A 12,960-nucleotide genomic window follows, 5' to 3' on the forward strand; every position below is an offset into this window, starting at 1 on the left:
AAGAAAGAAAGAGAAAGAGAGAGAGAAAAAAGAAAGAAAAAGAAAGAAAGAGAAAGAAAGAAAAAAAGAAAAGAAAGAGAAAGAAAGAAAGAATGAACGAACTTCGGCTTATTCCCAAATGGTGCATACGTAGATCTGACCATAAAAAGCATATCTTTAGACTTTGAGAACTGAACTGTGGGAGAGACCATTATCCACGTGCCAGACTGGCCACTAGGTGGCATATACATCAGCTGGATCTGCACTGCACTGCAAAGCCTTTGCAAACAGAACTGACATTGAAGCTGCAACCCACAGAAGGTTGGTCAGAACTTGGAGCTTGAAATCAGCTGGTTTCACTGATGGCTAAAGCAAAAATGTCAACATTCCATCTGATTTAAATAACGCCAAGAGTCTCACAAGCTAATATTCAAAACGTCCAGAATATGATCCAAAGTTATTCAGCATACAAAGAACCAACAAAATATCAATTTACGTGTGTTAAAATTCACTAACTGTACACCAAAAAAGTCAGTTTTACTGTATGTTAATTTAAAAAATGATGCCTTTCCTTGCAGGGAGTACACAATCTAGTTAGGGAGATAGAATCATAAATGAATAACGACATGATGTTTAATACCCTATGATGATTTAAAACAAAAACATGGATAGGATAATGCGGGGAGCACAGAGGGATACCTAGCCCAGTCTGGGGAGTGGGGATCAGGAAATTGAGATTAATTTTCGAGAAGAACAGATATTTTAGTTGATTCTGAAAGAACAAGTAGAAGAAGTTAGGTAAAGTGGAAGAAGGTATTCACACCTAAATAAGGGGCAGTCTGAGCAAAGATATCAAGAAAAGTAGAGGTGGGAAGTGTAAACGGTTCTATTTTATTGGGGTATTAGCTGACAGGCAGAGTGGCAGAAAAGATGGTGGATGTCCCAGGACCAGGTCATGGAAAGCTTCAAATACCATCTTATACCACATTTAACCCTATTAGAGATTCTACTGGGAATAAATTGTTAGTTTTGTCAACATTAACACGATGGTCACAGCAAAATCATGGCATCCCTGTGGGTCTTGATCTCTTGTGGGAGAAACTATCGGTATGCACCAGGGTCTGTTTGGTCTTCCCTGTTATGCAGCTTCCCTTGCAATGAGGTTGGCTGTGTGATCAATCCTGCCTATGGATGTGAGGGAAAGTGCTGCATGCCATGCTGTGGGTTTGGATGTTAAGTATCCAGGGTGCCTTTCCAAAAGTCTGTTTCACTTTCACATTGACCTTAGAGGCCATGTGTTGAAGAGCCATGAGACAAGATGGAAGGAACCTGGATCACCGAGTCATCACTTGACTGACCAGGAACATCTATGAAGTGGTTTGCACAAGTGTGCAATAAACTATCCTCCTGTTAAACCACGGAGATTTCATACTTTGTTTTTTAATACATTATAGCCCAGCTTATTTGACTAACATGAATAGCCTTCCTCCAAAGTCTTTTCCAGCTCCACAAATCCAACTTATTCTAAGGAGGCCCTCCTCCAGTCAGCTGGCTCCTTCCTGGTGCCTTGCTCAGGCTTCTTGGGATCTGTCCTGCCTATGTTCTTCCTCTCCAGGATAGTTCTATATCTTACCTTGGAGAAGGATCATGACACCAGAGGCACTCAGGATTGGATAGGCTCTCAAAGCTCACCTAGTCTACCTTACTTTCTAGTGCCTGAGTCACCTCTACAACATCCCTGCCAAGTGGTGGTCCAGGGTCTGGTTATTGAAAACCTCCTGTACCCAGAAACTCATTGCTTCGACCATACAAAAGTTCCTTCTTTCTCTACATTCTAAAAAGCACACTGCACTGCCCATAATGACTAACCCCCGTGGACGGCACCTAAGTTCTCCCTATTTTATTTTTTAAATGAATAAGTAGGGACTCCATTTAAATGAATGAATAGTAATTGCACTTGAGATATCTGAGCCTTTTTCTGACCTCTTCCTATTATGGTGACATTTTTTTTTCTTTACACAATGGCTGTTTCTTTGATGAATTTGTGTAGCCTGTAGATGAGTTCAAAAATTATCCTTATGTCCATCAACTCCACGTGCCCACTAGCAGAGAGTCCTTTCTTTGAGAAGATCTTATCTGTAATGTCAAGGACAAAGTCTGATAATAAGTCATAGCTGTCCTGCAGTGCAAATCTTTGGAATCTTTAAGTCTCTATATGTCCACGGGGAATCTCTAAAACCGCAAACATCTTTAAAAGGTCAATACAATGAAAGAAGAAAACAAAAATGAATGTGCTTATCTGGCTGGAAAGTTTTAACATGAAAGCTTTTTGTAGTGAGGGACTGTCTGATATAGAGGCTATTCAGTTCATAATGCTGGATAATCAAACACAAAACTACAAAAGGGAAAATTGACCAATTTGACACATCAAAATTTCAAATTTTACCTTGCAAAAGACTGCTGAGAGCATGAAAATACAGACTGGAAGAAAACATTTGCAAACCGCATATGACAAAGGACTAGTATTTCGAATATATAAAGAACTCCCAAAACTAAACAGTAAGAGAAAAAATTCCAGATAGAAAATGGGCAAAAGACATTAATATAGTTTGGATATTTTCTTCCATACAAATCCCATGTTGAAATGTAATTCCCAATGCTGGAAGTGGGGTCTGGTAGGAGGTGTTTGGATCATGGGTGCACATCCCTCATGGCTTGGTGCTGTCTTCATGACAGTAAGTTCCCACGAGATCTGGTCATTCAAAAGGTGTGTGGCACCTCCCCCACCTTGCTCCTGCTTTTGCCATGTGAAGTGGCTGCTCCTGCTTTGCCTTCCACCATGACTGTAAGCTTCCTGAGGCCTCGCTAGAAGCTGATGCCAGAGCTATGCTTCCTGTACAGCCTGTAGAACCGTGAGCCAATTAAACCTCTTTTCTTTATAAATTACCCAGTCTCAGGTATTTCTTTAAAGCAATGCAAGAACGGCCTAATGCAGACATAAAGAGACATTTCACTGAATAGTGGCAAATAAGCCCATGAAAATCTCATCGTTAGCCATTAGAGAAATGCAAATTAAAACCACAATGAAGCCTCCTCATAGTGCAGCTGCCATTACCACCGCCCTCTGCCCTCCGGCCTGTCAATCTACCTGCAGCCTGAGCAGCCTGCACCTCTACAGCACATCGGTCACTGGCTCCCATAAAATCAAGTCCCAGCAGAGTGAGGTGACCTGAATCCTGGATAGGAAGCGCATCCAATATCAACTAGTGGACATCTCCCAGGACAATGCCCTGAAGGATGAGATGCGAGTCTTGGTGGGCAACCCCAAGGCTGCCCCACCACAGATTGTCAATGGGGACCACTACTGTGGGGACTTTGAGCTCTTCATGGAGGCTGTGGAACAAAACACGCTGCAGGAGTTCCTGAAACTGGCCTGAGTCAAGCTGGCCCACAGTTCCCCTGCTGGACTCCATCACCACACTCTACTTACAGCTCTCACCTGGCCATGAAGGACCTTGTGACCAACTCCCTGTCATTCCTAACTTGACCTTAGAGTCCCTCTCCACAACACAAACCACTTCTCCTCCCCGTTTCTAAATGTAGTCTCCTCTTCTCTATTCAAAGGCAACATTCCTTACCCACTACTCTCAGAAATTGTCTTAAGCGACAGCCCCAAATGCTGGCACCTCTGTTGGTTCCATCAGCCAGAGCTTTGCCAAAGGCCCCACAATCCCTCTCCCAGGAGGACCCTAAGGACAATTAAATGTCCTGTTCTATTGGAAAACACACACACACACACACACACACAACAAAAGAGAAAACCATGATGCAATATCACTACACACCTAGCAGAAGGGCTAAAATATAAAATAGTGACACTACCAAATGCTGGCAAGAATATGGAGAAACTAGATCACTCATTCATTGCTAGTAGGGATATAAAATGGTACAGCTTACTCTGGAAAACAGTTTGGCAGTGTCTTAAAAAACTAAATATGCACTTGTTATATAATTCCACTCAGAGACATTTATCTCAGGGAAATAAAAATGTATCTTCACAAAAACAATCTGTATACAAATGTCTATAGCAGGTTTATTCTTAATAGCCCAAACCTGGAAACAATTCAGATGGTTAAACAAACTGTGGCATATCCATACCGTGGAATACTGCTTAGCAATAAAAAGCAATGAACTATTGATACGTGCAACGACCTGGATGAATCTCCAAAAAATTATGCTGAGTGAACAAAGCTAATCCCTAAAGGTTGCTCATGGTATGATTATATTTATATAACATTCTTGAAATGACAAAATTATAGAAATGGAGAACAGATGAGAGCTTACCCCAGAGGATAAAGAGAAAGTTGCAGTGGGTGGGGAAGTGGGTGTGGTTATAAAAGACCCACAGGAGGAAAGGATATTTGTGGTGATGAAAATGTTCTGTATCTTGACGGTATCAAAGTCAATGTCCTGTTTGTGTATTAGAATTTTGGAAGATATTAACATTGGGGGAAACACCACTGAGGGAAACTCTTTGTGTTATTTCTTACAACTGCATGTAATTCTGCAACTATCTCAATATAAAAAAATTAATTTTAAAAACACTCCCCAGCCAGGCACGGTGGCTCATGCCTGTAAACCCAGCACTTTGGGAGGCGGAGGCGGTAGGGGGGATCACCTGACATCAGGAGTTTGAGACCAGCCTGGCCAACATAGTGAAACCCTGTCTCTACTAAAAATACAAAAATTAGCTGGATGTGTGGCAGGTACCTGTAATCCCAGCTACTCGGGAGGCTGAGGCAGGAGAACCACTTGAACCCAGGAGAAGGAGGTTGCAGTGAGCCAAGATTGCGCCATTGCATTCCAGCCTAGGCGACAAGAGCAAAATTGTCTCAAAACAACAACAAAACACTTTTCATACCTAGGTTGCAGCCCATAGCAATTAAATTACAATGTCGGGAGAAGGAGCTAGACATCAGTATTTTTAAAAGATGTCCAGGTGATCCAACAGGCAGCAAATTTGGGAACCACTGAATTAGGCATCTCAGAAGCCTCTGAGATGTTTAAGAAGAGAAGGAAACAAAAGTTTTCCTAAAGTTCTCTTTATAGAGATATCTTTGTAAAAAGGAACAACATAGACGCATCCTATTACATTTTGGCCACAGCCTCAGTCAGTATGAGGGAGAGGCCTTGGACATTTCTTATTCATCTGACTTCACTAATTGAAAACTTAAGCCTAAAAGCCAACATTACTAACTACTTTGCTACTGGAATAATTTACCAAAAATGTTTTATTTATTTATTTATTTATTTATTTATTTATTTTTTGAGATGGAGTCTCACTCTGTCGCTCAGGCTGGAGTGCAGTGGCACAATCTCTGCTCACTGCAACCTCTGCCTCCCAGGTTCAAGCAATTCTCCTGCCTCAGCCTCCCCAGTAGCTGGGATTACAGGTGCGTGCCACCACACTTGGCTAATTTTTTCTTTTTTTAATTTTTAGTAGAGATGGGGTTTCACCATGTTGGCCTCAATGCTGGTCTCAATCTCCTGACCTCAAATGATCCGCCCGCCTTGGCCGCCCAAAGTGCTGGGATTACAGGAGTGAGCCACCATGCCTGGCCCCAAAAATGTCTTAAAAAAGCCATTTCATGAATAATGCAATTTCTTTCCCCTTCATCTTCATCACAATACAGTAGATTTACAGTTTCACTTTTTGGGGTTTTAGCCAATGGTTGTCCAAAAATATTAAATGGAAAAATTCCAGAAATAATTAATAAGTTTTAAATTGTGCACCATTCTGAGTAGCATGATAAAATCTTACACCATCTGCTCCAGCCCACTTGAGATGAAAATCATCCCTTTGTCCAGCATATCCATGCTGTATATGCTACCTTTTGTTTAGTCACTTAGTAGCCCTCTTGGTTATCAGATCAAAAAAACATAGTAGACTGTAATACGGTTCTGTACTATTCAGTTTCAGGCATCCACCAGGGGTCCTGGAATGTACTCTCCATGGATAAGAGGGCTACTGTAATCTTTATGAAATGTAGCCTGAGAGGCGAGCTATAAAAATGCTCCTAGGTGTTCCACGGCCTGCGTAAGGTGTTACAGGTGTGTTGTTCTGTTTCAAAAGTAACATTTCATCTACACCTGGCTGGCATTTCAGATTCCTTTAATATTCACTCCCCTTATTTCCAAGAATTTTTTTTCTTTTTTTTAACACAGGGTCTCTCACTCTGTCACCCAGGCTGGAGTGCAGTGGAACAATCCTGGCTCACTGCAGCCTCATCCTCTAGGGCTCAGGTGATCCTCCCACCTCAGCCTCCCAAGTACCTGGGACTACAGGCATGACACCACACCCAGCAAGTTTTTGGCATGTTTTGTAGAGATAGGGTTTCACTGTGCTGCCCAGGCTGGTCTCAAACTCCTGGGCTCAAGCCATATGCCCTTTGGGGGCTCAGCCTCCCAAAGCTCTGGGATTACAGGCGTGAACCATTGCGCCCAGCCCTTTCTACGAAATTTCTTAGAGATCCCGCTTAAACTTGTTATAACAAGCAGCCCTCTTAGAACAAACTATAAAAGAAAGGAGAGAGAAAGGGACTGAATCGTTTCTCTCATTAAACTTGTACCCAATTTGACCTTAACAGTGAGCGCGTCCCATTGCATTGTTGAGAGGATTTTAGAAGGTTCCTGAGTTGCATATTTTCAAGTATTATCATGCCCTATTTTTCAGTCTAAGCCTTCTCTTGGGACTTTTTCTTTTAAATTAAAAATATTGTTTAAAATGTGTTATCAGAGTAACATTAATGTAATGAGAAGAGGCAACCTTATCAGATAAGATAATCTGTTTTTCCTGAAGGATGCCATTTTCATTGCATTAGGTTGTTTGCTCACAGAGACCTGTAGACACATAGATTAGCCCTGCACATCAAGTCTTCTTTCTCACCAAGCCAATTTTCTGTTTGATTTTTACACTCCAAGAATCACAAGTATAGTAGCAGCTCCATGGGGACAAACAGAATAGGAAAGATTGAGTTACTTTAATATTTGTTTTTGTTTTTTATTTCCAAGAAAATCTCTTTTAGAAAAGATGAAGTTGTCTTGTCCATATATGCCAGTGAATGCATGTAAATCCATTTACCATAGAGAAGAACACAATTCTTTTACTGTTAAAGCCAAATAGAAGAGTCAGTATTCATGTCATCCGAGACAGAGGCTCTTCTGGCCTTCAATGTACAGAGACATGTTGCATTAAATTCAGTTAAGGGCAAACAATGAAAAACAAGTTACACACAAAGATTACCTCTCACCCCATCATGCAAAGTTTCCATTTAGCAACATCTGGAGACTGCACAGCCCATTTGATTTAAATAGAAGACTCAGAGGCAGAAACCATATTCAGCCCAGATTCTTTGTGAACATAGCTTGTTGCTGAACCAATTCACTCTGCTTCTAATTCACAAATCTTCAGCCCTAAGTAGCCTCATTTGGTTCTTATGAGGCACAGAGCCCTTTCCCCACCCAGGGCCTTTGCTTGGTCCATTCTCGCTGCCCGCATTGTGGCTCCCCTGGCTCTTGGCCTGCTGGCTCCCTCTCAGACTTCAGGTTTCAATTAAAATAACAGCCCTTCCCAGTCTTCTTACTTCAGAGTTAGTCTCTGACTTGGCACTCTGTTGATTTCTAAGTCCTATTCCAGGGCTTGACATCTCACAGTTACTTGTTGAATTAATAAATGTTAACTCCAAAAAATAATAATAAATGCTTTCTCCAGTTAAAAAAGTAGATATTACACCATTTTTTAACAGAATAGTAGCGACAAATAACAACTGATCATCTTAGCTGGGTGTGTCAGTTACAGCTACTTGGGAGGCTAAGGTGAGAGGATCACTTGAGCCCAGGAATTTGAGGCCACAATGAGTTATAATCTTGCCACTGCATTCCAGCCTGGGCAACAGAGTGAGATCCTATCTCTTAAGAAAAGCCAAAAAGAGTATATTTTAGTTAAACATACACATGCCTGTGATCATCAAATACCAAGACTGTAATGATTAGCTCAAGCTGTTGAGAAACAGAAGCTGCCTTCTAATGGTGACATGCAGGATGCTCAGGCAGAATTTTAAATGGGTGCCACATTGAATACCTGACCACTCTATTTCACAACTGTTCCTCCTCTGGATGCTTATATGCATTTATTATCTATTCCATTTACCCATCCAATAAGCACTACTACTGCTTTAAGACTCTTATGAACCTCTTCCACTAAAGTTTAAGCTTCTGGAGACCAGTGACAACTCTTTTTAATAATAATGGCAAATACTATTGAGTATCTCCTGCGTGCTAGTCATAATGTTATGTGTTTTCCTGTATTAATAACGTATGTGATGGAGCTTTGACTTAAATTCGGACAGAATGACAGCAGAGCCTGCACACCTACACTTTTCTTAAACCTGGATCTGGGCCGGGCACGGTGGCTAACACCTATAACCCCAGCTCTTTGGGAGGCCGAGGTGGGCAGGTCACTTGACGTCAGGAGTTTGAGACTAGCCTGGCCAACATGGTGATACCCCATCTCTACTAAAAATACAAAAATTAGCCGGGCGTGGTGGTGAGTGCCTGTAATCTCAGCTACTCGCGAGGCTGACGCATGAGAATTGGTTGAACCTGGGAGACGGAGGTTGCAGTGAGCTGAGATTGCACCACTGCACTTCAACCTGGGTGACTAAGTGAGACTCCGTTCTCAAAACAAAAACAAAAACAAAAACAAAAAACAAACAAACAAAAAGCCTGGATCTGACACTTCTTAGCTGTTTGCATGACCTTTGGTGAGTTGCCTCAGTTTCCACCTCTGTAAGGTAGGGAGGATAGAGTATCTACCTCAAGGGTTGTTGTGAAGATTAAGAGTTGATACTTGCAAAATGCTTAGAATAGTTCCTGGCACACAATAGGTACTCATTAAATGTTTTTTGTTTGTTGTTGTTGTTATTGTAACCATCATTGCTTATAGCAAAGTCCCTTGTCTGGGAAACCCTCAGTCCTGGTTTTAGCATGGAAAGTCCCATGGCCTTGGTAAAAGTTCAAAACGGGTCCCTATGGCAGGCTGAGGACAGAGAGTCAGCCTGGTGCCCTGGTGGTCACTCTCCACTGTCCCGCATCTTTTTCAGAGCTCACCTCTGAAAAACTGCCCCTTATGCTTTGTAATTGCCACCCTCCCAGTATTTCAGGACACTGTACTACTTAGCCAACAAGGTGTACAGAAATCATACACCTTTTTCGCACATTCTTCTATGTACTAAGCTTGTCCAACCCGCCTTATTTTGTTGTTGTTATTGTTGTTCTGTTTTGTTTTGTTTTAGGCTTTTAGCAGCCTGAAGCCATGGTTTTTAGTTTCTGTCTCTAATGAAGCTGAAAAGAGGGATGAGGAAGGGGCTTTACTGGCCCAGCCAGAAACAGAAACTAAGAACCTGTGACTGTATTCAGTCTCTTTAACATCCCTGATTGTAGACCATCACTCTATTTTTCCCACTTCCTGTTAACTTTTATAACTATCTCTGAACTCTAAGAGAACACTATTTTGTGTTTGCAAATAACTTGCTAAAACGCCTTTCCTAGCCGAATGAAACCCTAGCATCTAGTGCCCCCTGCTGCCCTTTCATAGGAAAGGCAATAAGGATGAAAGTTTGATTCATTGACAGTAAAATTTTTACTTGTAGAGATTTCAATAGGAATCGGCATAAATATCCTAAATTATATTCACGTTTCATCTTTTCTTTGAACCTACTCCTTGACTTAGTTTTTTGTCTTGCCTTTACGAACATTCATTTTTGCTTAATTATATTTTTCTCATTTATATTTGCTTTCCTTGAATTTCCTTTTGGTTGTTTTGCCTTTGCGATTTGAACTTGTTTTGTCTTGGCTCTTTCTCACTTTGGCCATGCCTTGACACGGACGCGCAGGGGCGAGAGGCTGCGGGTTCGGCGGGCGGAGCGCGCATGGGAGCCTCTTGGCCCCGGTTCTGCCCCTGCAGTCCTACCGCGGGATCTCTTGGACCCTCTGCAGGGTCCTGGCTCTGAGACGTTGCTAGAGGACAAATCCTCCGGGATTTAGAGCGCGGCCAATGGGACAGTGGTGCATGGCTGAGTGTCAGGCAAAATTAGCCAATAAGCATGTAGTTTGGGCCAGGTGGGTCCGTCCCCTAACTCGGACCTTATAAAGTGCGCCCTCTGCTCCCACAGAGCCGGGCTGGCCCAGGCTGAAGCGGTTGCGCCGTGGCCGGGGGTGTTGGAAGCAAGTTAGAGGAAGAAGGTCTGGGGGGCGACGGGCGCCACCGAGAACCCATACGAGGCCGCCCCCGACGGCGGGTCGCCGGGTGGGGACCAGAACGGCGCCAAGGCCGACCAGAAGAACCGCGGCAAGAACGAGGGGGATGCAGGGTAGGTGCTGTGGAGTTGGCTGGACCTGTGGGATCGACGTCTGCGCCGTCCAAGAGCCGCCCAGGGGAGAGAGCGGAGACTCGGGAGGAGGATGTGCGCTCCGACCCGGGCAAGGCTTCCCATCCCTCCCTTCCTCTTCTCTCCTTCCCTCCACCTGGGCTCGGAGTCAGGATCTGACCGCGGGCTCTGTCCAGGAAGACGGAGTTCCTTGAGAGCGACACCTGGGCGCCGGGGAAGACAGGGATAGAAGAGACGACAGCCCTTTGGTAAGAGGGTTTTTAGACTAACTTCCAGCTGTGACGAGTGCATGGGGCCTGCTCCCTGAGAGGATGCCTTTCCTTTTCCTCTCCCAGCCTGGGGGTTTGTGGTGATGTTAAGTTCTGTTGGGGCCAAGGTGGATCTCAGTAAGGAGGTAGAGTAGATTTGTGAACAGCTGTCGGAGGTAGAATCTTTGCAGACCCAGAGTGGGTGTAGGCACTTTTCCATGGGTGGTGGCTTTATTTGTAATCCCCCCAGTGAAAGCTTTGGGAAATCCAGCCCTCCTAAACTCTTGGCTTTCTTGTAAGACTTTCTAAGCACATGGCTTCGTCGTAAGACTTCTCGTGGCCATGTGTCTCACCCTACCGTTCGTCACACCAATGAACCAGAGCTGGGATACCAGCAAAAAGGACCCAAAAGACTATTTTCCCACAATTGAAGAGGTCGTGGACCATCCCCCCAAAATGAATCCCAACTCTGAAAGACCAAGAGGGTTGACGTTTGCTATCTTTAAAGATGCAACCCATGTAGAGAAGGTAAGCTGTGTATTCCATCAAAGGTCTGTGTGTGCGGGATTGCATTTCTAAGAGAAGGCATTCCTGGATCATGATCATTTTGTCTGAGCTGCATGTGGCCAAGTGCACTGGGGGAAGCAGAGTTTAGGAACTTGTTCCTGTACGGATTAAGTGGGAAGTGAAAGGTATTAAATATATGGGCTGGAGTGGTCCAGGAAGAGGAGAGTGGACATTTAGTACCTGTTTGGGCCCCTGCACTAAATGCTTCACATATGAGGATTAGAAAAACACCCAAAGATTGTGCACATGTACCCTAAAACCTAAAGTATAATAATTAATAAATAAATAAATAAATAAATAAAACATATAAAATATAAATAAAAAAATAAAAGATTAGAAAAAAATTATTAAAAAAAAAAAAAAGTTGACTCAATTCTATACCTAATGCTAAATGACGAGTTAATGGGTGCAGCACACCAACATGGCACATGTATACATATGTAACAAACCTGCATGTTGGGCACATGTACCCTAAAACTTAAAGTATAATAATAATAAAATTAAAAAAAAAAAAGAAAAACACCCAAAGATGCCTGAGATAGGCATTTCAGTGCCATTTTACAGAAGGAAAAACTAAGATGCGGAGAGGATTAAGCAACTAGAAGAGACCACACAGTGAGTAAAGCGTGGAACAGCAAGGATTCCAACCCCGTAGCCCAGCTTTATGTCTGGGGGAAGTAAGTCTTAGACTGGGACTGTCAGGCCGGGAAGAAAACTCAGAGCATGGACAAAAGGCTCGGAGGGAGTGAGGACCGATTTATATGTGTTGAGGTAAACCAGGTGGATTTCTGTTTTGGAGAAAATTGGGAAGTCAGGCTTAGGTAGGGGATGGTGTGTTTGGAGGGGGTAAAATATTTTGTGCACCTGTATTTTGTGTATTCCACCCATGGTAGAATCTTGTGGCTCAGAAAGAAAGAACCTGCCTCGGGTAATGCTACTAAGAAATGCCAAAGAGAATTAGAACCAGAGTCTACTTAACCCCCTTCTCAGAAGAAATTGTCCAGGTTTTAGAACTGAAAGTCTTACATCTTGGGAAACTGCACCATCCCAGTTTTAATGCTAAAAGTCCCTCATCCTGGGAAATCCCTTAGCTGTGGTTTTAGCACTGACAGTCCTGCTTCCTAGGAAACTCCTTATTTCTGGTTTTAGCCCTGAAAGTCCCCAAACCCCTTAGTCCTTGGCAAATCTGGATGATTGATCCACTTACCCTTCTGTTGGAACAGATCCTAGAGCAGAAGGAACACAGGCTGGGTGGCCATAGCATGGACCCCCAAAAAGCCTCTGTCATGAAGAAATATCCTGTGAAGAAAATCTTTGCAGGGCACCTGAACTCCCAAAGCCACTGAGGAGAAGGTAAGGGAGTACTTTGGTGAGTTTGGGGAGGTGAATTTCTCCCCAGGATATGGTTTATGCTCCCCACCAGCCACCAGTGGATGCTTTTTTCTGTTTTCCTTGGCTGGTGGAGTTGTCAGTGGAGCTGTTCTCACCTGTTTTCTTGCCTTTGGACGGCCGCCTTTTCTGAGTTCCCTTTAGGGCCTGAGCCAGGGGAAGGCATTGGCCCTGAGCTTTGCCTGTGTTTCCAGATGGAGGCCATTGAACTTTCAGTGGATCCAAAGTCTTAACAAAAGACAATGTCTTGTTTTCATTACCCCTCAAAGAAGAGGAACCTGTGAGAAATATTCTGGAGAAATTTAACACCATCAGTGGAAGCAAGGTGA

The 12,960-nt window shown here is 43.3% G+C and overlaps 1 pseudogene; it reads left to right on the top strand.

Annotated features, from left to right (window-relative positions):
- Positions 1-3,062: 3,062 nt before the first annotated feature.
- Positions 3,063-3,416, top strand: LOC100448420 (SH3 domain-binding glutamic acid-rich-like protein 3; annotated as a pseudogene).
- The last annotated feature ends 9,544 nt before the right edge of the window (positions 3,417-12,960 follow it).

The sequence above is a fragment of the Pongo abelii genome, chromosome 5 (assembly GCF_028885655.2).
Source record: "Pongo abelii isolate AG06213 chromosome 5, NHGRI_mPonAbe1-v2.0_pri, whole genome shotgun sequence".
Classification (NCBI taxonomy): domain Eukaryota; kingdom Metazoa; phylum Chordata; class Mammalia; order Primates; family Hominidae; genus Pongo; species Pongo abelii.